The sequence below is a fragment of the Ursus maritimus genome, unplaced genomic scaffold (genome assembly GCF_017311325.1).
Source record: "Ursus maritimus isolate PB19 unplaced genomic scaffold, ASM1731132v1 scaffold_11, whole genome shotgun sequence".
In the NCBI taxonomy this organism is placed as follows: Eukaryota; Metazoa; Chordata; class Mammalia; order Carnivora; family Ursidae; genus Ursus; species Ursus maritimus.
In genome coordinates, this window is record NW_024423453.1 from 16657330 (window position 1) to 16682768 (window position 25439).

The 25439-nt window shown below is 36.7% G+C and overlaps 1 protein-coding gene across 2 annotated transcripts in view; it reads left to right on the plus strand.

The window, feature by feature from the left end:
- Positions 1–25439, plus strand: part of SPATA5 (spermatogenesis associated 5) — a 321325-nt gene that overhangs the window by 263027 nt on the left and 32859 nt on the right. The gene's annotated exons all lie outside the window — the stretch shown is intronic.

The following is a 25439-nucleotide window of genomic DNA, read 5'->3' on the forward strand; positions in this document are numbered from 1 at the left end:
TCGGCTCAGGTCATGATCCCAGGGTCCTGGGATCAAGTCCCTCATCAGGCTCCCTGCTCTGTGGGAGTCTGCTTCTCCCTCTGACCCTCCCCCCCTGCTCATGCTGGCACTCTCTCTCTCTCTTTCTTTCTCTCTCACACATGCACATTCTCGCTCTCTCAAATAAATACAATTTAAAAATAAATAAATAAATAAATAATAAAAACTGTAAAAGGGACAGCCTATAATCTACCCTTAGCTGTGCAAGTATACTCAATTAGAACAGCAAAACCTCTGTGAAAATATGAAAGTTTTTAAGTATGGCAGGTAAACATTTTTTCCTCTCCTTAGCAACTTTGTGCTTAGGCCATTTTTATTTACAAAATAAAATTCTAATAAAATAATTGTGCATCTTTTCTACATGCATTTCTCGGAAAGGACAGACTGTGGTCCTCAACACAGAAATATCTTTGGAATACCACTGATAGGGATTTGTACTGGGAAATTAACATCTTTTAAAGTAAGAAATTATAAATTCTTTTTATTCTGAATTATCCAGCAGACAGACTCCACATTTTGTCTGCTTGCTATTATTTGTAACCTGTCCTCCATAAAAACCAGAGATTAATACATAATAGATCGTTAGTGTACTCAGAGAGTATTGTAGGTAAATTTATATGTAGAATTGGACTGAGCGTATCATTCAGTGATAGCTAATAAGTACTAAAATAAATCCCAAATCTCCTCATTGTTTTGTCTCAACTGTGAACTATGTATGTTTGATTTTCTCCCTGTAGGTTTTTCATTTTAATTGGGAGGGGGGAAAAAAGTCATCTAGAAAGTACCTTGAGAAGCAGCTGAAGTACATGCCTTTTTAAGTCCTAGCTGAAAAAATAATCCTTTTGAGCATCTTCTTGACATGACTGTCCATTAAGTTAAAATGAACGTATAGTGCTGTTAACTGACTGCTCCAGCATTTCTAGAATTCGGTTTTTATTGTGAGACCAAGGGCTGGCATCGTGTATATGATATGTCAGTTTACAGGAAACAGCAAAGAGAAGAAACCATAAATCTTTCACTTGAGCTGAGTGAAGTGAAAGAGTGGTTAGCAAGGTATAAATGTGCCTTTCTCACTTTGAAGTCATTCAAGGTAGGAGCATAGAGGTGCAAAACAAAAATCAAAGCCAATGAGGTTCTGTCTGGCTGAAAGGAAAAACCTCATGTGGTGCCAGGAATTATTGCACCAGCTTGCTAGTTCTTATGTAGTACATGTCTTACTCAATCTATAATATAAGCACATTCATTTCTCATTAATTTTTATATCAGATCTTCTAAAAATAGTCACAAGGAAAAGTAACAGAAAATTCTGTCCCTTCTTGAATTACATTTTTGGGTCCCATAATGGTTGGGTGGGGAAGTATATCCCACCCTGGTCCTAATTATAATCCACATATTATTACAACTTCATAGAAATTTTATTCAGAGCTATTTCTTAGTAGTTCTGGAATTTTCAGTTTGGGCGAGACAGATTTGTTCCATATTGTTTGGGGTTTTGTGGTTTTATTTTTTGGTCTGATTATTTAGGCAGTTCACTCAGGTGCCCTATTGTTGCAAGAGAATGAGTTGCTTAAAAGTCTTAAAATTAATAAATAGGAAATTTAAGACAGACAACATTTAGCTTCAATTAAAAATAAGATCCTATCTTTCTCTCCACCTCTTTCCTTCAGAATGAAAATGGTGCAGCAATGTGGAAAGCCAAAATTGGTTTTGGTTTTTTTTTCTTTTAGCAGTAAGACAAATTTAAGCTGGAACCTCAGTCATCTGACTCCTACAGATCCAGTGTTTTACCTCTGATGTGACTAATTAATTTCATTCTCAGTCTAAGGCCAGATCCTTCAGCACAGAACCTATTACATAGTACATATTTAACAAGCATTTAACAAACTGAAAAAGAAAAAGCATTTTTAAAATTATACTTAGGAAAAATAGACTTCCCTTTGTCATTATCTTAAGGAGAGCCCTCTAACTTTGTAGCAACCCACCTTGCTACAGCCATAGCCACTTTTTCAAATCTAGAGAGTGTCTCAGTGGCCACTTTTGGTATAAAATGAAAATACTGATAAATTCGTTGTCTTGCCGGGAGAGTATTATCATCAATATTACATAATTAATATATTATGTATTCTGTATTAATTTAAACTGTACAGTCCTAGCTATATGAACAAGAGTTTGGCCAGGTGAGTCAGAGATGAGGAAATTGCTGACACTGGTATCTGGCTTCTAGAAACATAAAATGTTTAACTGTAGTGAGCATTCTTTTTATCTTTATTTTTAATTAAAAAGCTATAGAGAGGGGGGCCTGGCTGGCTCAGAGGTAGGTCATGTGACTCTTGATCTTGGGGTCGTGAATTCAAGCCCCACTTTGGGCATAGAGCTTAAATAAATAAATAAATAAATAAATAAATAGCAACAACCAAAAAAGCTGTGGAGAGCGATTGAAGATGATATGGGTACTTTTAAAGACTGAAATAGAGGAGTTACTTTTTAAAAATGTGTTCTTTCAACCTAGTGCTTTATTTTGCCCAGTCAACATTGTTTCTTAAAAGCTTACACAGGCCCAGTGTTTCAAATGGTCCCTTAGACCCCTCTGAGTTACTCCATTTTCCCTCCCTGGAGAGGGTATACAGAGAACTGAAGCATTTCTTTAATTCTCAGGAGAGTCCCGAGGGGAAGTTTGTTGCCAGCTGGAAGGGGAATAGGGTCACCAGAGAGCAGCCTCCACGGAGAGGCAGAAGCAGGTAGCATCCTTCAGCCATCCCTGGGCCCGCCCTCCCCCGGTGGCTAGAACCTCATTGTCTTTGGCTTCTTGGCTGTAGCTCCCAGTTAATAGAAAAACATGTTGCCATTTAAAAGCAGATGGGAATTCAGTTCAGGAGGAAATAAGAAGTCTTTTTTGGTTATACCCATTGTTTTCTTTTGCTTTGATTTTTGTTTTTTAAGTTATTTGTAGCAGATTCCATTTCATTTTTTCATTTGTCTTTTATCCAATTATCTTAGTTACTTTAGAAAAACTTTTATCTTACCCACCAACAGGAAATCAGCAGTCACAAATATGTGCACATGAAAGGCATAACCGGGCCTGTTACCCGTGTGCCATGTGCTTGGGAACAGAGGTGACAAGTAAGATATATAATTTCCTCTCTGTATAGGAATTTGCTGACCTAGGCTCACACCTAGCATCTGTAAAATTTGAGTTGAATGTTTTCTTGCATTTGGATGTTATCCTCCTGTTAGTGATTATCTCATTAAGAGAAATTGATAATATGTATCTAAGAGCCAGGTATCAGTTACATTTTTTATAAATAATATAGGCAATCATAGCACTTATTTCATACATCAAGATTTGAGGATTCAACTTCCCAGAGAGGCAGTAAAGGGAAAACAAAACAATTTTAATGTTGCATTTGAGTAGACTTTTAAAAGAATTGTAGTATTTTTCTTTCAGGGTGGTTTCAGGCAAGTTATTTAACCTCTTTGGACCTCAGTTTTCTCATTTTTAAATTATCTAAGTGACTGAAATTGTTTTGAGGGTTACATGAGGTAACAACAAATATAAGAGCACCAAGAAACAGTGCCTGACACATAAAGAGTGCTTCATAAATGTTACATCCCTGTATTCTTTCTTCCTCTTGTCTATTCAGTGTTTATATTTACCACTGAAGTATCAGATGATGTTGGTATAAGATGGTAATGTTTTGCATTGCCTCAATAACCAGATAATGTATCTGAAAGCTAAATTATAAATGAGTTGTTTCTTGTTCTTTTCTAAAGAATATAACATCTGCTTAATATGGTGATTTTTTAGGGTAATCTGATGAACCTAGTGCTAGAAGTTCTTCTTAAAGCAATATGTTGAATACATTCCACACTAAGATTTTAAAAAGCTTTAACTTCATGTAAATTTAGTCTGTTTATTCTTGTTTTACTTAAATCCTGTGTCTTGCCCTGGATTTTGTTTTGTAGTCTCTGCCCTTCTGGGTCTAATACTCAAGGTCTTAATGGCAGCTTGACATTAAAAAATTACCTTCCAGGGGCGCCTGGGTGGCACAGCGGTTAAGCATCTGCCTTCGGCTCAGGGCGTGATCCCGGCGTTCTGGGATCGAGCCCCACATCAGGCTCCTCCGCTATGAGCCTGCTTCTTCCTCTCCCACTCCCCCTGCTTGTGTTCCCTCTCTTGCTGGCTGTCTCTATCTCTGTCAAATAAATAAATAAAATCTTTTAAAAAAAAATTACCTTCTAGTGTGCCCCATTAATTTGAGAAGGTTCTGGTCACCATGCTTGAGCTAATAAAGAGACAACCTTAAATTAATTTTCTATCTTGCTGATTAATATTCCTTCTAAATTTTCTCTCTTTTCTCCAACACAATGAAAACGGAGAAAAAAATCATAACCATTTATGATGTCTATACTCTTCCTACGTGAAATCTCTTGTGGCAATTTTCCCCAAACTAAAAATCAGGATCAATGTATTTAAATTTGGCAGATTGACTCTATCTAACAGCACGTCAGAAATAATAATAAAGAGCATCTGTGAGTTGGTCCCAGGCCCTCTGGTTAGTGTTGTTAGGGAGCACCCTGGCAGCCCTCTTCCTGTCCCCAAAGTGAAGCAGAGTGACACAGTACTTAGCAACCTCCTGTACACTGTCTGCAACCTACTCGTCCTGCCTATTCAGAAGCTTCCCTATGAATATGTACTGTTATAACCAACTGGTCTACTGTTCTTATTTGAGATCCTTGTATCTCTCTACTTGTTTTTGTGCACTTACCCTAAATCCTATACCCCAGAGTTTCCAAGTACTCTTTTCTTACACAACCTAGTGAAAGCACTGCTTTGTCATTAAAACATCATGACCACCCCTCCAGAAGTGACTTCTCTTTTTGAACTCTTTTATACCGATTTCTGTTTTACTTGCTTAGCTCTTTGGACATTTTTCCTTGTAGTTATTTTGAGATGAGCAGCCGCTTCGTCCCCCCAAACAAACTGTAAGATTCTCTGCAGCAGAAACCAGGTTTTTTGCTTCTTGGAATCCAGCAAAGCAACCATTATCTCACGGTCAGTGGATGTTAATATTGGATGAATCCTAGATTTATGTGTTGAATCTGTCATTCTGCCAACAAAAAATGTCAGTTTTAGCGTTCACCAAGAGTGGTATTTTCTAGTTTTAAATGCGTTTTTGTATACGTTATCTATTTGAGTATCTTAACCCTATGAGAATCGAGCTATACTAAGAGAACTAGAGCCAAGCAAAAACAGTGGATTTGTCTGAAGTCCCACAGCAAATAAGTGACAAACCCAGGACCAGAAACCAAATCTTTCAGCTCCTCCGGAAAGACTTTTCATGATCTCTTCATGCCTTGGAGTCAACTGAGGAGTCTTTGAAAGTGTTTCATTATTCTCTTTGACATATCTGAATCTTTAGTAAAGGTTTGCCTGCTCTTATGGACAGTGACTTAGCAAACTAAGCAGCAGATATGAAACATCTTTACCTTTTTATGTGTACTTATCTTGTATGTGATTATCTTTAGTTACCCTGTTGTCAGCTTCCCAAACAAGTATTAGCTACTTGGAGTTAGGAACTATGTTTTTCTTTATTCATGTACTGTATTTTCCATATAGTGAGAATAAGACCTGCAGTTTTGAAGGGGAAACATAAATGACTAAGTTCCATATAACGTGTTCATGTGGCATAATCTAATGATGTGCAGAATACTATGGGAGAAAGAAGAGGGTATGATTCACACTAGCTGGATTTGAGTGAGGGGGTAGTTGATCTGAGTGTTAACGGGTGAATAGGAGTTCCCTAAGTCAAGTGGGGCTGGGGAGAGAGCATTCCTGGCTGATAGAAAGGCAAAGATGCATAAAAGAACAGGGTGTATCCTAGATCTGGTTAAAGGTTGAAATATGACCAGAAGGAGTCTGCATATAGAAGTAGTAGGTGATAAAACAAGAAAAGTAGGTAAGACAAATATGAAGGACCTTGAATATCACCTGAACTTGCTTTTTCTCCTTTAAGCATTGGAGAACCATTGAAAAAGTTAATAAAAAATATTGCAATCAAACTTGTGTTATCAAAAGATTGGTGGTGTTTTGTGTCCAAAACCACCATTAGCCTACCCAGCACTATTATGCGAATTAGAAAAAGGTGCTCCTTTGCCACACTTAATGACAGCTGCCTGCCAGAGCGAAAGGTGTATTAAGCAGAACATGAGCTTTCATAAAGCCCCCATTTCAGTCTATATTTGCCCCCTCTGGTGGACATCCTTGTATGGACACAACCTTCACATCTCTATAAGACTGCCTCATTTTTGGCTTATCCACTTTTAAATATCCCTCAGAGTGCCTAGCACAGTAGCTCATATAAAATTGATGTGTGTATGCATTAAATAAAGAAATTTAGATTTTACATCCCAAGAAGATAAACTACTTTCTGTGACTTCAGGATTTACTTCAGGAACCCTTGGACAAACATGTTTATGTGAACAGGATAAATTATGGGCATTTGTTATTTATTATAAATTATGGGGGGAGATGGAAGTATTAAAGATGTCTTTTGTGTAATGTCTTTGGATGTGAGGGCGATCTGACTGTGACGTCTGTCACCCCATTGATCATTAGGGTTGATTCAGTTGATCTGGCTGGCTAGGCAGGTGTCTTCTTCCTCCTTCACCGCTCCCTGTGCATCCCAAAGCTGCGTGGTCAGTTGAAGAGGATCCTTCTTTGGTTAAGGGAATATGAGTAGCTGTGCCCCACTGCTAGAACCTCCAGACAAGCTCTCAAGTAGCCTTTGTAGGAGAACGTAGGGTGGTCAGGCTTCCAAGAGACACATACAAATGAGGCACTGCATTGTAGCAGTCTGCCTTTCTTTAAAACAACAACAGAGTGGTGTCTTTTGTGCACTGTTAAACCAGCCATGAGGTCCAGCACCTGGTATGAATGGCCAAAATGTTGTAAGTCAGGTGCTTTATGCCCTCCGAGCCATCTTATCACATATAATGTTGAATATAAGCTCCTTGGGCCAATACCTTATCTCCACAGCTCTTGTCAGTTGCTAAAATGTGGCTATCCTGTTACAAATGAATTATGATGGAATCCTCAGAGCAAAAATCAGCATATACCAAAAGCAGATATTTAGGCTGTAACTTTTAAACCCAGCCCACCACCCCTTCCCTGCCCCTGTCCGCACAATTTTACAATCTACATACTAAGTGAAGAAGTTTGGTAAAAGCCAAGACCAGCTTTCATCCTATCTTGGCCATGTATTACAGTATTTGTTGGGTCAAATCAGTTATCATTTCTAGAACTCAGTTTTAGTCTTTTAGCAGGGGAGGTGGGAATATGTTCTCTGTGATCCTTCTTAGCATTAAAAATCTATGTGTTATATACCCATCATAGATTAAATTAATTGTATAAGCAATCTCTTAGGGATTGAACTTCCAGGGATATATAACATGGTTTTGTTTCCTTTACAGTGCTTCTGGAAACCTGGGATCTTGAGGTCTTAGTCACCGTCTCTATATATTTGCTACTGTGGCCTACAGATCCTAATCATAGCACCGGAAGAATAGGAACATTAAAAGACTGATAGTGTGTAGAATTCCGATTTTAGTAAAATTCTGCTTAGCAAACTTTCACAATTTTCCACTGAATGGAAATGAAAATTTTACCGGCTCAGAGATTCCCACTTATTATTATTATTTTTTTTTTCTGAGAACTTTGGTTTCTCTGCTTTTCAACTTCCTTAACAACAGTTAGTCAAGTTCAATACCTGTGATTCTGGAAGCATTATGATAAAAAGTTTTGTAAAATGGAAATAAGCCACCAGTCCACTTTTTCCCTAAACTCTCTGTTAGGAAAGTAAGCGAAAGTTACAAGGTTATAATGTTCATTTTAATGTAGTTTTTTAAGCTTCCAACATATGGAGATGTAAACATCCTCTGTATTTCCAAACTCCAGCATCTACTCAAACTGGCAATACAAGAACCTTGATTCAACTTACCTGAAGGCTATTTCAGATAGGATGTTTACACCAAAGCAAATAATTTTCCAGAACACCTTGTGCTGTGATACCTGTATTACTGACTCCTTGCCAGATGTTTAAAGCTGTTGTCAGCTTATAAGAAGCATTAGTCAGAAAGGAAATGGATGTTGAATGAGAGGCTGACTAGCAACAAACTTAATAGAGCATTTTATAACCAAATACTGAAACCCTTTATAAGGAAGCAGTGTACAAGGCAACAAGTTAGTCAAGATCTAATAATCTAGAACCCAAATCTGGGTTCCAGGCTAAATCTGTATCTGTGAAGAATTACGCAAGCCAGTAGTAATGCTGATGTAAGCATTTTAACATTCTGTCTTATTTCTCCTCTTCCAGATTCCCAGTCTCTATTGACACATGCTGGTTCCCCAGAATTTTTGCACATTTAATCTGTATTTCTTCATCTTCAAAAGAGTGATAAAATTTAGGGGTCCTACTAACTTGAGAGGAACACAGTTTTAAAAAGATGTGTAAAGCATGCTATTAATTCTGTATTTATAGATTCTGGTAGGGTTGGATATTTTTGTTTGGTTATTTGAGGTGATGGAAGGCTAATTTCTAGTAATTCTAATTGATCCGTATATGAAAAGTATGCCACAAATATATGTAAAAACTGTTTATTCTTCTAAGACTATTTTTTACCAGGCGCCTGGGTGGCTCCATTGGTTAGGTGTCCAACTCTTGATTTCAGCTCAGGTCATGATCTCAGGGTTGTGGGATTGAGCCCTGCATCGGGCTCCTCACTGGGCGTGGAGCCTGCTTAAAATTGTCTTTCCCTCTGCCTCTCCTCTCTCACTCTCTCCCTCTCTTAAAAAAAAAAAAAAGAATGTTTAAAAAAGAATATTTTTTACTATGCAAAACTGCATTATAATTAAGCAAATGTGTTATGGAATGAGAAAGATCTAAATTCAAATGCCTAGTGTGCCCATTTCTTACCTTGTGATCAGTTTCCTTATATGTAAATAAGGATAAGAAAAGTCTCTACTTCATAGATGTGTTGTCCATTTTAGATGAAATAATTCCTATAAGGGATTTATCCTTGTAAGTACATAGCAAGTACTCAATAAGTCACTTTTGTTATATTTTTTATAATCAGCAAATTCAGTCTAACCAATTGGTCTTTAATATGAAAAAATCCACAGTCAGCTTAATTTTTTCATATTTCATTGCCTTAGATTTTATGAATACTCATAATTCATGTGTATTCATGTTTTTTAGTCTTAATAGTGTGTTCTTTAAATTCAAACTGTTTCATAGTTACATGCAGTATTTATTTCAACTAGTTTATATTTATAAACATTTGTGATGCCTGTTTTTATTTTTTTTCCTGTTAAACATGTATACTATTTTTTACTCTCAATAGTGTAAAGCTAATGTTTCCTTACAAACTGTTAATATAATATCCCTGTATCAGCATATTCTTCAAGGTAATACTAGTTACTAGTATACAACTTAATTCTAACTTGTTTTAACAAATTTTGTTGGTTAAGAGAAGTGAACCTAGCAACTTTAGAAAGTTGAGTGTTTTTTTTTTATATATGATTTATTTATTTCAGAGAGAGGGAGAGAGCACGAGCAGGAGGGGCAGAGGGAGAGAGAGAATCCAAAGCAGACTCCAGGCAGAGCACAGAGCCCGACACGGGGCTTGATCCCATGACCATGAGATCATGACCCCAGCCAAAACCAAGAGTCGGGCACATAACTGACTGCACCACCCAGGCGCCCCTAGAATAATCACTTAGGAAATAAGCATACCTAATTACTGTGCCCTTTCATTTAGGAACACTAATGACAAAAGTACTAAATGTCATTTGGTGTCTGATGGTGACAATGGGATGTTCTCATTCTTCATCCCCAAATGACAGTAATTCTGAGTTCTCAAAGGCATCATTCTATTAAAATGTTACCAAAACTCTATTAAATGAGGTTCAGAATTGCAGTGCAGTCATTAAGTTGTTCTTAAATATAACTTCACTACGTTTTAGAAATTTAAAAACAAAATCTAACCTTTCCTTGAGCTAGAAAGAAAAGTAGAAAGAATTATTAAGACTTTCAGAACTGTCTTGTTTTATGTTTTCAACCTCCAAATATTATTGCTGGTGTTCTTTAACAATAGTTAACTCTCTTTTTGCTATTAAAATCTAGAAAATGAATTTTGCTTTTATATTTGTAGGAAGGTTTCCTTATTCAAGACATTAGGTATAATGCACATGCCACATTTACCATTGTGGAAGTTTCAAATCATAAATTAATTATGTTCTCTTTTTCTTCAGAAATAAAAAAATCACTTAAACTTTTTTGGCATTAGGACAAGACATTCTTTCATCAGTAGCAAAAGTAGCCCTTTGGCATATTTTTTATTCACTTCAAAAGAGTCCTTAAGGAGTGGTTTTATATTTAAAATCAAGAATTGTATTTAGTTTGCCTAATGTTAACTTCTTGCCAGAATCCTTAAAAATATAAAAGGTCACACAAATACTCTCAGATATAAACATAGCAGTCCCCAGCCTGTCTGTTGTTGTTGTTGTTGTTGTGTGCCATAAGCCTATGTCAGAACCGGAGATTAGGGGGAAATAAACCTAAAATTTGTCGATTAAAAATCAACTTTCTTGTTATACAACCAAGTTGGTCATAATTGGCATGAAATATGCACACATGCACAGGTTCACAAAAGCTGGTCTGATGATTCGTTTATAGCTTCCTTATAGTTTAATAAAAGACACTTAAGCTATGATTTCACCTCTCATTTATTTATGAAATTACTATTGTGCATCTGCTTTGTACAGCACGTCAAAAAATTCCTGCCATGCTTAGTCCACTTTAATTTTGAACCCTATGGGATAGTTTCATCTGTAGATTACACCTTCAGTGCCTTTAAATTGGGCTTTTTTCTTCAAAAATATTTACTTACAAAATTTTAGTACATTTATTGTATAAAGCAATTTACATTAATATTTTCATTCATTTTGTACTTGTATATAAAACTAGAAATCGATTTAATTTTAGGGACATAATAAAATAACTCAAGGACAAGACTTGGTTGATGTTATGCATTATAAATTATATAAAAATTGAAACACATTGAAGTTCAACGTTAATATGATCTAGCATAGTATAAAATTTGGTTTAATGTGGGTACGATTGGGATCCTACCCCAAGTGGTTCTGTGATGGATAGTTTCCCATGCAAGTCCCCTGAAATGTATTACATCCCTAGTATAAATAATCTCAAAAGAGTAAACATAAGTTTTAGGTCCTGCAAGCATTAGAACATGCACTATTTAAGCCAATCAACAGGGAAAAAAACGGAGATTCTGTTTTCTTTTTTAGGCACAGAGCAAGCCCTATGCAAGATTAGACAGTTTGTCTCACTTTTCACCGTTTGTCTTCCAAGTTTGCTGTCCCACCCCCAGTATCCTCTAGACCTGTTTTTCTGAGTGCTTTTTTTGACAATCCCAGTGAGTTGTCTCAGAAAACAATCTGTTTGAATCAAATCACTATAAAGCCAATAATCAGTATTTACGTCAGGGGGCATCTGCATTTTAAAAAATTTTACTCTCCCAAATAAATTTCTAACTGGTCAAATTTCAGGTTGTTTAAAAACAAGTGAATAAAAAACAAAACAAAACTCCAGAGTATTCCAGTCTGCTTCCTGTAGCTTTCTTGCTCTTAACTCCTGTACCTTCCCTCTTCTGCTGACTTTCAAGATACTTGAAGGGTTCAAGTTTCCTTGTAAAAAAGATTTATTCCACTCCAACAATTTTTACATTAAAACACATCCAATGAACATAAATAAAAGTATTTACAATTTGTTGAAAGGACTTCCAATCTTTTCTATTGTATGCAATTACATTTTCACATGGTTATAATCAAATTGCATAATACGTTTTATTGACTCTGGTATTAGTCTAACCTCATCTTAAACACTGCTATTATATTTTACTGAGCCTTATTAGCATCGGGACTTTGGGGTGGAAGCTAAAATGTAGGTAATGGTAATAGAAAACCCTATAGTAAGTGATTTTATAATTGGGAAGTCCTTATATTTTAGAGGACAGTTTAAAATTTTATCTCTGAAAGCATTAGGGTCCTTTGGAGTTGTCTCAGGTCCAGATCCTAGAGCCCCTCACCTGGACTTCAGTTGGGGCAGCTCAATTTTAATCTGTAAGATTTTGTTTGATAACAAGGATTTGTTCCTAAAAGAATTTTGGTTTGGGGCACCTGGCTGGTTTAGTCAGTAGAGCATGCCACTCTTAATCTCAGCTCAGGGTCATGGGTTGAAGCCCCACATTGAGGGTAGAGATTACTTTTTAAAAAGAAAGAGAGAGAGAGAGAGAAGGAAGAGAAGAAAGAGGGGGGAGGAGGGGAAGGAGGAAGGAAGCAAGGAAAGTAGGAATTTTGGGTTGAAGGCCCCAGTATAGGAGGAAATTCATAGTTAAAAATACAGAAAATTGAGTTTTCTACACAGGCACCAAAAAGACAACTGAGATAGAGAATAAAATTAATAACCAATTTCTGCCCTTCGTAAGGAGCTTTTCTTTATTAGATTTTTAGATAAAATTTTAGGTAAAATTTTTGGAAATGTATTAGTTATAGAAGTCATCAACTAAAGAACTTCCAAAGCAAAATATTTCATCACCAATCCTTAAGCCTGACCCCTAAAACTAGCATATACATACTTTACATCATATTTCTCTACTATTTGTGTACAAAATTTGAAAAGTACTATTTTCTATTATCAAAGGACCAAAAATTTTTTTTTCTTTTTCAGTGATGCATTTTTATGACTGGAAAGTTCTGTATGGGAATCTCATCTCCAAACATTTATCTCACTAGAAAAATTAGAAGTGTTTCTCCTACCTTACTAAAAGATATGCTTTTGATAGCTAGAATTATCTCTTAAATGCCATTTTTAATAATTAGTAAAATTAATAAATAATTTTACTAATAGATTTTAGGGTTTTTTTTTTAAGATTTTATTTATTTTGAGAGAGAGAGCAAGCATGACTGAGGGAGGAGAGGAAGAGGGAGAAGCAGACTCCCCACTGAGTAGGGAGCCCCACGCAGGGCTTCATCCCAGGACCCTGAAATCACGACCTGAGCTGAAGACAGCTGCTTAACTGACTGAGCCACCCAGGTACCTGAATAGATTTTAGTTTTGAGCAAGTTTAGGCTTACAGAAAAATAAGTGGAAGGTGCAGAGTGCCCGTTTACCCTCTTGTCTCCTCCCAGTTTCCCCCATCATTAATATCTTGCATTATTATGATATGTTTGTTAAAAATTGTTGAGCCAATATTGATAAATTATTATTAACTAAGGTCCATAGTTTACATTAGGGTTCACTCTTGATGGTGTACTTTCTGTGGATTTGACAAATGTATCATGACATTTGTATCCGCCATTACTGTATCATGTAGAATAATTTCACTGCCCTAAAAATCCCGTGTGCTTCACCTATTCACCCCTACCTCCTTCATCCCAAACCCTTGAACTTTTTACTGCCTCCACAGTTTAGCCTTTTCCAGAATGCAATATTGTTGGAATCTTCTTTCACATAGTAATATGTGTTTAAGTTTCCTCCATGTCTTTTTGTGGCTTGATAGCTTATTTCTTTTTACTATTGAACAATATATCACTGTCTGCATGTACCATAGTTTGTTTATCCATTCACCTACCGAAGAACATCTTGGTTGCTTAACAAGTTTGGGTGATTAAAGCTGCTATAAACATTACATGAAGGTTTTTTATGGACTTAAGATTTTAACTCTCGGGGGTAAATACTTATGTTTACTTTTATAAGAAACCGACACACTGTCTTCCAGTGTGGCTGTACCATTTTGCATTTCCATCAGCAGTGAATGAAAGTGCTTACTGCTGCATATCCTCAACAGCATTTGATGATGCCAGTGTCTTAGATCAGAGCCATCCTAATATGCATGTAGTGGTATCTCATTGTTAATTTGCAGTTCCCTACTGGCATATGTTTAGCATATTTTCATATGCTTATTTGCTATCTGTATATCTTCTTTGGTAAGCTATCTGTTCAGATCTTTTGCCCATTTTTTAATTGGGTCATTTGCTTTCTTATTTGAATTTTAAGAGTTCTTTTTATATTTTAGATGCCACTTCTTTATTACATTTGTGGGTTTTTTTAATTTGTGTTTTCTAAAAATTTTCTCCTAGCTGTGGCTTATTTTTTCACTCTAGTGTATTTCGTAGAGCAGAAATTTTTAATTTCAATGAATTATCAATTTTTTCTTTCAAAATATATTTAATAAGGTATTAAATGTATTATTTCTAGAAAAAGATCTATTTGGTATTAATTTATGCTTTGTAAATGTTTATAGATAAAAATCACCATATTTGCTCAATAGTTTATTTTTGTCCTCATTTTGTAGTTGTGGTGATTTATAACTTTTAATGGCAAGGGAGAATTATTCCCTCAAAGAACTGTTAACCATGAAGAAAACCATTCTCTTTTTTTTGAACATTATGCTACTGTATTTGAATCAGATATTCTGCCTGGATGAATAGAAAAACATTCTCCTCAGAAACGGGGACTCCCTACTCCACAGGAGCAGTTTTAAGTGGGGACATGCGGTATTTGATATGTAGGTCACACACTACACAATGGCGGTACTATGTATCCGTGTTTGGAAACACCGGAGAACTGTACTAGGACGTGATAGATGAGAGGAGGGACATTTTAAATGAAGAACTACATTACAGAAAACAGCTTTTACATTTTAAAAGTTTTCTCTGATTCAAAAACCTTGTCATATCACATATTGTCAGTGATGTAATGGAGTCTCATTCTCTAAGTTCTGCTGCTAAGTCACTTTATGACTTCAGACAGGTCTTAATTTCTTTGTATTTCTATTTCTTTATATTGAAAGAAATAATTCCTGAGAGCCTTTCTATCTTTACATATATTTGTGACTCTTAGTTTATACTAGTACCTATTATTTTTAAACAGTATTAGAGCTAAAATTAGAGGAAACTCTATAGAAAACACAAATATGCCCACGTTATAAAATGGTAAGACAGAAATTTAAAGCAACTAATTTTTTTCACTTACAGTATTTTCTGTTTTTAAAATCTTCAGAAGATAGCTGAGGATTTTTATTTTTATTTATTTGTTGTTGTTGTTGTTGTTGTTGTTGTTGTTGTTGTTTTAGGCTCCATGCCCAGTGTGGAGCTCAGTGCCGGGCTTGAAATCACAACCACAAGATTGGAGACCTGAGCTGGGATCAAGGGTTGGCTGCTTAACCTACTGAGCCACCAGGAGCCCCAGGATTTTTAAATGATAGCAATTTGCTGACAAGTCTCTTGGACGTATGTCTATTTGGAATATACCCCAGTAGGTACAGGGCAGCAATACACGATCGTTCTTTAGTAGTTCCATACAAACCAGAAAAGCTCAAAGCGTGACATTTGTAGATAAGGTTCTTTCTTGCTTGCCCCTGTGAAAAAAACTGAGGGAAGGCAGATTTGAAAACTGAGGAACCATTACTAAATGGCATCCAGGTTACCTAAAAACACTGTGCTAAAATATTGGGATTCTTTTGGCCTCATGTTCTCATGCCCCACCTTGTTCTTTATGTGTTTTAGCTAGAACTACATTCTTAATATTTTTGTGATTAGAACTCAAGTTCACGTACAGTTATGCAGTGGGTCATTTACTGATTCATGCATCCATGAAAAACAAAATAACTGTCACCTCTTATGGAACCCTGAGTTACTGTCTTAGTAGACAAAGGACAGATTTACATCAAAAATACCCTTCTCCTTTCCCTGGCTATCTGTATTATTTTCTGGTGTTGTAATAAGAGTTTGCATTGCTCCTCTTTAAACAATGTGTGTTTTTAATTCTGAATCTTTCAAGTAAGCTATGTCATAAAAAAAATTCTAGAAAAGATTCATAAGTCATCAATGATGAAAACTTCAGAAGTCTGTCCATAAAACTTTATAGTTTGTGAGGAAAGTTTGGAACTTCAGACATGCACTTTAGACTTCGAAGACAGTGTACATCTTTATTTTTTGTTGTTTATTTTTTTTATTTTTATTAAATGCAATTAATTAAAATATAATGTATTATTAGTTTTAGAGGTAGAGGCCAGTGATTCATCAGTCTTATATAATACCCAATGCTCATCACATCACATGCCCTCCTTAATGTCCATCATCCAGTTACCCCATTCCCCCCAGCCCCCTCCCCTCCAGCAACCCTCAGTTTGTTTCCTATGATTAAGAGTCTCTTATGGTTTGTCTCCCTCTGTAGTTTCTTCTTGTTTTATTTTTTCCTCTCTTCCCCTATGATCCTCTGTTTTGTTTCTTAAATTCCACATATGAGTGAGATCGTATGATAATTGTCTTTCTCTGATTGACTTACTTCACTTAGCATAATACCCTCTAGCTCCATCCACATCGTTGCAAATGGCAAGATTTCATTTTTTGATGGCTTAGTATCCCATTGTGTGTGTGTGTGTGTGTGTGTGTGTGTGTATGTGTGTATATATATATATATACACACCACATCTTCTTTATCCATTCGTCTGTCAGTGGACATCTGGGCTCTTTCCATAATTTGGCTATTGTGGACATTGCTGCTATAAACATTGGGGTGCAGGTTTCCCTTCAGATCACTACATTTGTATCCTTGGGGTAAATACCCAGTAGTGCCATTCCTGGGTCATAGGGTAGCTCTATTTTAAACTTTTTGAGGAACATCCATACTGTTCTCCAGAGTGGCTGTACCAGCTTGCCTTCCCACCAACAGTGTAGGAGGGTTCTCCTTTCTCTGCATCCTCTCCAACATCTGTCGTTTCCTGACTTAATTTTAGCCATTCTGACTGGTGTGAGGTGGTACCTCATTGTAGTTTTGATTTATATTTCCCTCATGCCGAGTGATGTTGAGCCTTTTTTCATCTATCTGTTGGCCATTTGGATGTCTTCTTTGAAGAAACGCCTGCTCGTGTCTTCTGCCCATTTCTTGGTTGGATTATTTGTTGATTGATTAGTTCTTTATAGATTTTGAATACCAGCCCTTTATCTTCTACGTCATTTGCAGATATCTTCTCCCATTCTGTAGGTTGCCTTTTGGTTTTATTGACTGTTTTCTTTGCTGTGCAAAAGGTTTTAACTTGATGAAGTCCCAATAGTTCATTTTTGCCTTTGTTTCCCTTGCCTTTGGAGACGTGTCTAGCAGGAAGTTGGTGCAGACGAGGTCACAGAGGTTGCTACCTCTGTTCTCTAGAATTTTGATGGATTCCTGTCTCATAGTTAGGTCTTTCCTCCATTTTGAGTCTATGTTTGTGTATGGTGTAAGGGAATGGTCCAGTTTCATTCTTCTGCATGTGGCTGTCCAATTTTCCCAACACCATCTGTTGAAGAGACTATCTATTTCCATTGGATAGTCTTTCCTGCTTTGTCAAAGATTAATTGACTGTGGAGTTGAGGGTCCATTTCTGGGTTCTCTATTCTTTTCCATTGATCTATATGTATGTATTTGAGCCAGTACCATACTGTCTTGATGTTCATAGCTTTGTAATAGAGCTGGAATTGTGATGCCACCAGTTTTGGTTTTCTTTTTCAACATTCCTTTAATTATCTGGAGTCATTGCTAGTTCCATACAAATTTTAGGATTATTTGTTCCAGCTCTGTGAAAAAAGTTGATGGCATTTTGATAAGGATTGCATTAAATGTATACATTGCTCTAGGTAGCATAGACATTTTAACAATATTTGTTCTTCCAATCCATGAGTATGGAGCGTTTTTCCATTTCTTTATGTCTTCCTCAGTTTCTTTCATAAGTGTTCTATAGTTTTCTGAGTACAGATTCTTTGCCTCTTTGGTTAGGTTTATTCCTAGGTATCTTGTGGTTTTAGGTACAGTTGTAAATGGGATCAACTCCTTAATTTTTCTTTCTTCTGTCTCATGGTTAGTATGTAGATATGCACCTGATTTCTGTGCATTGATTTTATATCCTGCCACTCTGCTGAATTACTGTATGACTTCTAGAAATTTTGGGGTGGAGTCTTTTGAGTTTCCGAGAGTTTGATTTCTTTGCCACTTCAGATGCCCTTTATTTCTTTTTGTTGTCTGATTGCTGAGGCTAGGACTTGTAGTACTGTGTTGAACAGCAATGGTGATAGTGGGCATCCCTGCTGTGTTCCTGACCTTGGGGGAAAAGCTCTCACTTTCTTTCTCACTTTCTTCCCATTGAGAATGATATTCGCTGTGGACTTTTCATATAAGGGTTTTATGATATTGAGGTATGTTCCCTCTATCCCTACACTGTGAAGAGTTTTAATCAAGAAAGGATGCTGTACTTTGCCAGATGCTTTCTCTGCATCTATTCAGAGGATCATATGGTTCTTGTCCTTTCTTTTATTAATGTAGTGTGTATCACGTTGATTGATTTTAAGATGTTGAACCACCCTTGCAGCCCAGGAATAAATCCCACTTGGTCCTGGTGAATAATCCTTTTACTGTACTGTTGGATCCTATTGGCTAGTATTTTGGTGAGAATGTTTGCATCTGTGTTCATCAAGGATGTTGGTCTGTAATTCTCCTTTTTGGTGGGGTCTTTGTCTGGTTTTGGGGGTCAAGGTGTAATGCTGACCTCATAGAAGGAGTTTGGAAGTTTTCCTTCCATTTCTATTTTTGGAACAGTTTCAGAAGAATAGGTATTAATAATTCTTTAAATGTTTGGTAGAATTCCCCTAGGAAGCCATTGGCCCTAGACTCTTGTTGGGAGATTTTAGATTACTGCTTCAATTTCCTTGCTGGTTATGGGTCTGTTCAGGTTTTCTATTTCTTCCTGGTTCAGTTTTGGTAGTTTATATGTCTCTAGGAATGCATCCATTTCTTCCAGATTGCCTAATTTGTGAATGTACACGCACACACACCCCACATTGTATTTATCCATTCATCTATCTATGGACACTTAGATTGTTTTTATACCTTGGCCGTCATAATTGATGCTGCAAAGAACATGGAAGTACAGATATCTCTTCAAGATAATGCTTTCATTTTCTTTGGATATATACCCAGAAGTGGGATTCCTGAATCATATGGTAGTTCTGTTTTAAAATTTTTGAGGAACCTCCATACTGTTTTCCATAATGCTTGTACCAGTTGACATCCCTACCAGCAGTGCACAAGGGTTCCCTCTTTTCCACATCTCCACCTGCATTTGCTATTTCTTTTCTTTTTGATAATAGCCATTCTAACAGGTGTGACTTGATATCTCATTGTGGTTTGGTTTGCATTTCCTTGATTAGTGGTGTTGAGTACCTTTTCATTTACCTGTTGACTATTTGTATATATTCTTTCGGAAAATGTCTATTCAGGTCCTTTGCCTGTTTTTTAAATTGGGTTATTTGGGTTTTTTTGCTATTGAGTTATGTGAGTACCATGTATATTTTGGATATTAACCCCCTTTTGAAAATATGGTTTGCAAATATTTTCCCCTGTTCCATAGGTTGTCATTTCATTGGTTAATGGTCTTCTCTGCTGTGCAGTAGTTTTCTAGTTTGATGTAGTCCCGGTTGTTATTTTTGCTTTTGTTTGCCTTTGCCTTTCGTGTCAAATCCAAAATATCATCACCAAGAAAAACCAGTGTCAGGGAGCTTACTCCCTATGTTTTCTTCTAGGAATTTTATATATAGATTCAGGTCTTATGTTCAAGTGTTTAATACATTTCAAGTTGATTTTTGTGTATGGTATAAGATAGGAGTTGGGTTTCATTCTTTTGCATGAGAATACCCGGTTTTCCCAACACCATTTATTGAAGACACTATTTTCCCCATTGTTTCCCCATTTCTGGTTCCTTTTGAAAATTAATTGACTACATATGCACAGGTATATTTCTGGGCTGTTATGTTCTATTGATCTATGTGTCTGTTATATACAAATACTATGCTGTTTTGATTACTGTAGCTCTGTAATATTATTTGAAATCAGGAAGTGGGATACCTCTAGCTTTGTTCTTCTTTTTTTTTTTTAAGATTTTATTTATTTATTTGACAGAGAGAGAGAGAAAGAGAGAGATTGAGCACAAGCAAGGGGAGAAGCAGGCTCCCCACTGAGCAGGAAGCCCAACCTGAGGCTCGATCCCAGGACCCTGGGACCATGACCTGAACCAAAGGCAGACACTTAATTGACTGAGCCACCCAGGCGCCCCTTTGTTCTTCTTTCTTAAGATTACTTTGACTATTCAGGGTCTTTTGTGGTTCCATACAAATCATAGGATTATTTGTCCTATTCTGTGAAAAAGGCCATTTGAATTTTGATTGGGATTGCATTGTATCTGTAGTTCACTTTAGGTAGTATTGACATTTCAAGAATATTACTTCTTTCAGTGCACAAACATGGAATATATTTCCATTTACTTGCATCTTCTTCAATTTCTTTCATCACTGTCTTATAGTTTTCAGTGTACAGATGTTTTTTATCTCCTTGGATAAATTTATTTCTAAGTATTTTATTCTTTTTGAAGCTATTATAAATGAGTTTGTTTTCTGAATTTCTCTTTCTGATAGTTCAGAACTGGGTTACCAGACATGGACTAGGTCCTTCCGGGGAGATACTGGCGACTTGGTTTTATAGTTTGAGCAAGCCAGAAAGAGAAGGCAGGGAAATGTCTTCTAGTTTCCCCCACAGATTGCAGCCTACCCTAAAATTCATGCTCTAATTAGATGCCAGACCCTCAGGCAGCAGCTTGTAAAGTAGGCATTAAGACCTCTTTCAGGGAAAGACTAGAAGATGCGCGTTTTTGTCTCTTCCCTCTTGCTAAGCCTTGGGGGGTAGTTGCAGTGAGCGCTCATCCAGCCGTGAAGCACTGTGTCTTTGTTTGCTACATAGTCTTACCTAGGCCATGTATGCCAATCCTGTTGGCTTTCAGAACTAGATGTTTGGGATCCAGTCTTCAGGTGGGGCCCTAGATGTGTGGTCCAAACCCTTCACTCCTCAGGGAGAAGTTGGGAGTTGGAGGGTTTTCTCCAGATTGTATGGTGCTGTGCCAGGAATAGAGAGTTTTTATAGCGAAAGTGCCTGTCAGCCTTTCCTACCCATTTCAATGTATTTTCTCATTTGCCCAATATATACGAGTCTGTCATAGAGGGTTGCTCCACGTGTGTACATTAGGAAGAGAGAAGTTCAGGAACCTTCTATGTTGCCATGTTGGTTGACTTCCTTACTGCTTTCCTTTTTATAGTATAAAACCAAATTATTTTAGTGATATCAGACGATGCAAGGGATAAGCAAAGACCAGACCAGAAATGGGTGTGATTCTTTGCCAGGTCTTGTTGCCTACATTTAGAAACTAACAGATGCCAAATGGAAGTTTGGTATGAGAGCAGAATGTAACTTATGATCTAGATTTATCTTTTTGCATTTTTTAATGAGTAATTTAGAAGCTTTGTTTAAGGACTGGTGATCTTAAGCAAAACTCTAAGAAATATTCTTTCTTTAATCTGGGAGACTATTGGGCTTTGTTTAAGATTGTTCTATTTCTTCCCTTATTTCTCTGAAGAGACCCTTGGACTTCATTTGTGGACATTATTATAACATTCCTTTACATTAGCATATTAAAGATTGAAGATTGACCTGCTATCAGTTTCATTCCCTGTGTAACACCTTGTCTTTGAAGTATTATGCTTTGCTTTTCCCCCCTGCCTATCACCTACACAGCTGCTATTGCCTCCTTTGTTTTAAAGGATACATCCTCTCCACCTCTGAAATGGAGATAAATTTATCTTATTGGTTGAAGAATACAAGGATATTTAGAACATTTTCTTATGTAGCTGCAACTTCATACAACTTTCAATTGAATCTTCTTCAGCCACTCAACTTAGATCCAGAAAGTCATTTCTGACCACCTCCAGCCCAGATTAGATACCCATGCTCTGTATCCCATGATACCATATACATTTCTCTTTTATATCTAGATTTTTGTTTTTTAAAACATTTGTTAAGACAGAATCAGTAAAAGTAGCTGTAACTGGTTTTGAGAATCTTGACTAATGAGTTAGGATCCACCCAGGCCAGTTTATTTTGGTAGCTTTAAGCTAAAATGGGTTCCTCAGCTTAACACTTAGTTATGATGGGAAAAGTTATTAATAACTTAACATATAAAGTATAATAAAGCTTCAGCAGATTTTACTGACATATCTGTCTTATAATAGTTTCTGATAGTTTCTCATTCCTGCAGTATGGCTGTGGGAAGTATTCTGGTTCACTTTCGCATCTCAACCCCATGTCTTGGTGCTATTATTCCGCAATGTGTCCACAAGTCATTTTCTTATTTCAGGGATGTTATTACAAAGTCCTAGAATGTGTGCTTCCTTAGTGTAGACTTTAAGAACAGAGCCCTTAAAAATTAGTTTCAAAAAAAGGCTTTATTTCTCTAATCTCTACATCCAAATGCTGGTCATACCTGCTGGACAGCTCTGTCTCTCCTGACTGAAACCTTGTGTCTGTGTCTGCGCTCTTTGGTGGCCACACCCTGCCTTCAGACGAGCATTCATCTGGATGCCGTGGCTAAAAGAAAGGTGTTTACATGCCTTTTGACAAAGAATTCCTTCTTTCATGGGCTCTAAACTGAAGTCAGATCCCCCTGTTTTATAGAAATACGATACTCTCAGTATGTAACTTTCAGTATGATACTATTAAATATGTCCCCAGAATCAGTATAACCACGTCAGCCATCAAGAATCTCCTGACTTCTGTTGCATGGGCCACTCAACACCCTGCATCATAGTCACCTGCAACTGCTGCATTGTAAGCTCCCCTAAGAGAGGATTTATACCAGATCTCTGTAGCCCCAGAACTTAAGCACTTAACAGATGCTTTATAACTTTTTTAAGTAAAAGAATAAATGACCAAATGAAAAATTAAGTGCCTCCTGGGTCCAGATGCTGTGAACTTCCAACTGACCCTCGTCTCACTTTTTTCAGAAAACAGCAACTATTTATACATATACACATTTTTTAAAAAATAATAAACCAGCAACTTGTTCTGTGCTTTCTGGTAATTTGATATACTTTCTGGTATGTTAACATACTAACCTGTCTTAACAGAACAGTAGAAGTTTAGTGGGAAAGTATTTCATCATGCAGAAGCATGCTGGAAAAACTAATAAGAGCAACTAAAATATAAGCACATGGTATCTCTCTGCCACTGTTCTTTCTTAAGATTTTATAAGCATTATTTTGTTTGTGTCTTCCAGTAACCCTTTCAGATAAGTACTACCTTATATCCTTGATTCTGAGATGCCATCAATTGTAAGAGACATCATCAAATTAGTAATAGTTTTACAGTGACTGTGTGTGTTGGAGGCATACAGACTTCGCCTTCGATATGCATATCTATTTTATGACAAATACTAATTTTAAATTAAACATTCAGAAAAGTGTATCTTCATATCATTAAGTACTTCAGAAATTGAGGTCCAGGCCAGAAGCTACGGAGTGCTAGCATGGCTCTGCAAGCACATGGCTCTGCATGTTGTGTGGTGCTTCCGAGACACAGGGATATTGAATGTTTGGGGCAACCTGTAGAAACTATCTGAACATCATTAAATTCATGAAACTTCGCATTAAACGTGGTAACCTGAACACACGCATTTACATCTGTTCCCTCCTGAAACTGTACTAAAATGAAAGTAAAAAATAAGAAATGCATAAACCAGTAATGCCAAAGAAGATGGGGAAGAAGATGACAGCAGATGAAAATATAAATTAAACTTTTGAAGCTGGACGATAAATGAGCAGATTAGAGAATGCTGAAACCTACAGGCAAGAGAAACCAATAAGAAGCAGCTGATTGCCGCAACAGAAGTCAAGAAAGACTCGAGAAATTAGAATATAGGGCACCTTTGAGGAAAAAGAGGAAAGGCTGAAAACAGGGTTTGTTGTGAGTCTTTACATTCTGGTGGTACACTCCTAGATTCTTTCCCCTGCTCCTCACAGACAGGAGACAATCCCCAACAGAAAACTGGAGCTTTATTTTTTTAGAGAAGTCGAACTACAGACGTTCTGGACATGAAGGCAAGCAGTTCCATATGAGGATGAGGGGAAAGGTAACAGTCAAATCAAAAACAAAGTATTAAATGCCAAGCGATATACTTCATGCTAAGACTTCCAAGCCCCCTCCCTTGTCCTGCCCCTGTCATGCTGCCAGATAAGCAGATGATTGGGAGATTGTTCTCTGGAGTCTAAAAGAACAGCTCTGCAGATACTTACATTTGGGAGAATTACAAAGTACAGACCACCAACTGACAAGCCTCATCATGCTCACAGTTTCCAATTAGAATTTCAGGGTCTCCTTCCTACATATGAACAGAATACTAGGGATCACCAATATTTGAAGAAAGCTTCCAATATGAAAGACGCTCTAAAACAAACACAGGGGAAATAGAGAGATGATAGAAAGTACAACTATGAAACAAGTACCACGGGCTCTACAAAAGAATATTCAGTTGTTCTTTAATTCAGATTTTTAAATGTTCAGGTAAAAAAAATTTTAAATGCAGTAGAAGAATTGGAAGAAAAAATTGAGTAAGTCTCCCAGAAAATTAAAAAGACAGAGATGAGAATTGGAGAAATGGGTACAGATGACTAACAGTAGTCTCAGAGCAAACAGAAAATCAGAGAAGAAAAAACTATCAGAATTTCTAAGAATTGAAGAAATATGTTTCTATATTGAAAGACTCTACCAAGTGTCCAGCCCCAAGCCATCACAGACAAAAGACCAAGACTTTGGATTGCCACAGCATTCTCTATAGCAGCAGGAGAGCTACCCTTCTAAGTTCTGAGGGGAAATGATTTCCAACCTAGAGTTCTATATCTAGTCGAACTATGAAGTCAAATGTGAAGATGAAATAAATACATTTCAGACATGCAAGATCTAAAACAAATTTATCTCCATGTACCCCTTTTTAGGTGGGTGTGTTCCACCAAAAATAAGAAAAAGCATGGGATCCGGGAAGTAAGCAGTTCAACACAGGAGAGCGGTGAAGGGAATTCCCAGGGTGATGTTGAAGAGAAGTTCCAGAAAAAAAGAAAAAACAAAACAAAACAATGCTTTTAAGCTTCTTTATATAAGCTGGCGAGGAAAGGGCATTCTTATCAGGTTGTCACTATTTGGCTGACTTTGCTTTCTAATTGAGAATAAGTAATTAAAAAGACTAGTACATGAAGATTACATTAGCTACACTTGGAAACTATAAAAGCAAAATATTGTTTCAAGAAATGATCATATGTTCTTTCCACCTCCTCATTCCAATCCAGGATTATATTTCTCCATGAAAGCCTTATTTTAGAATTCAATGTTAGTTTTTTATATCATTTTTGAAACTAA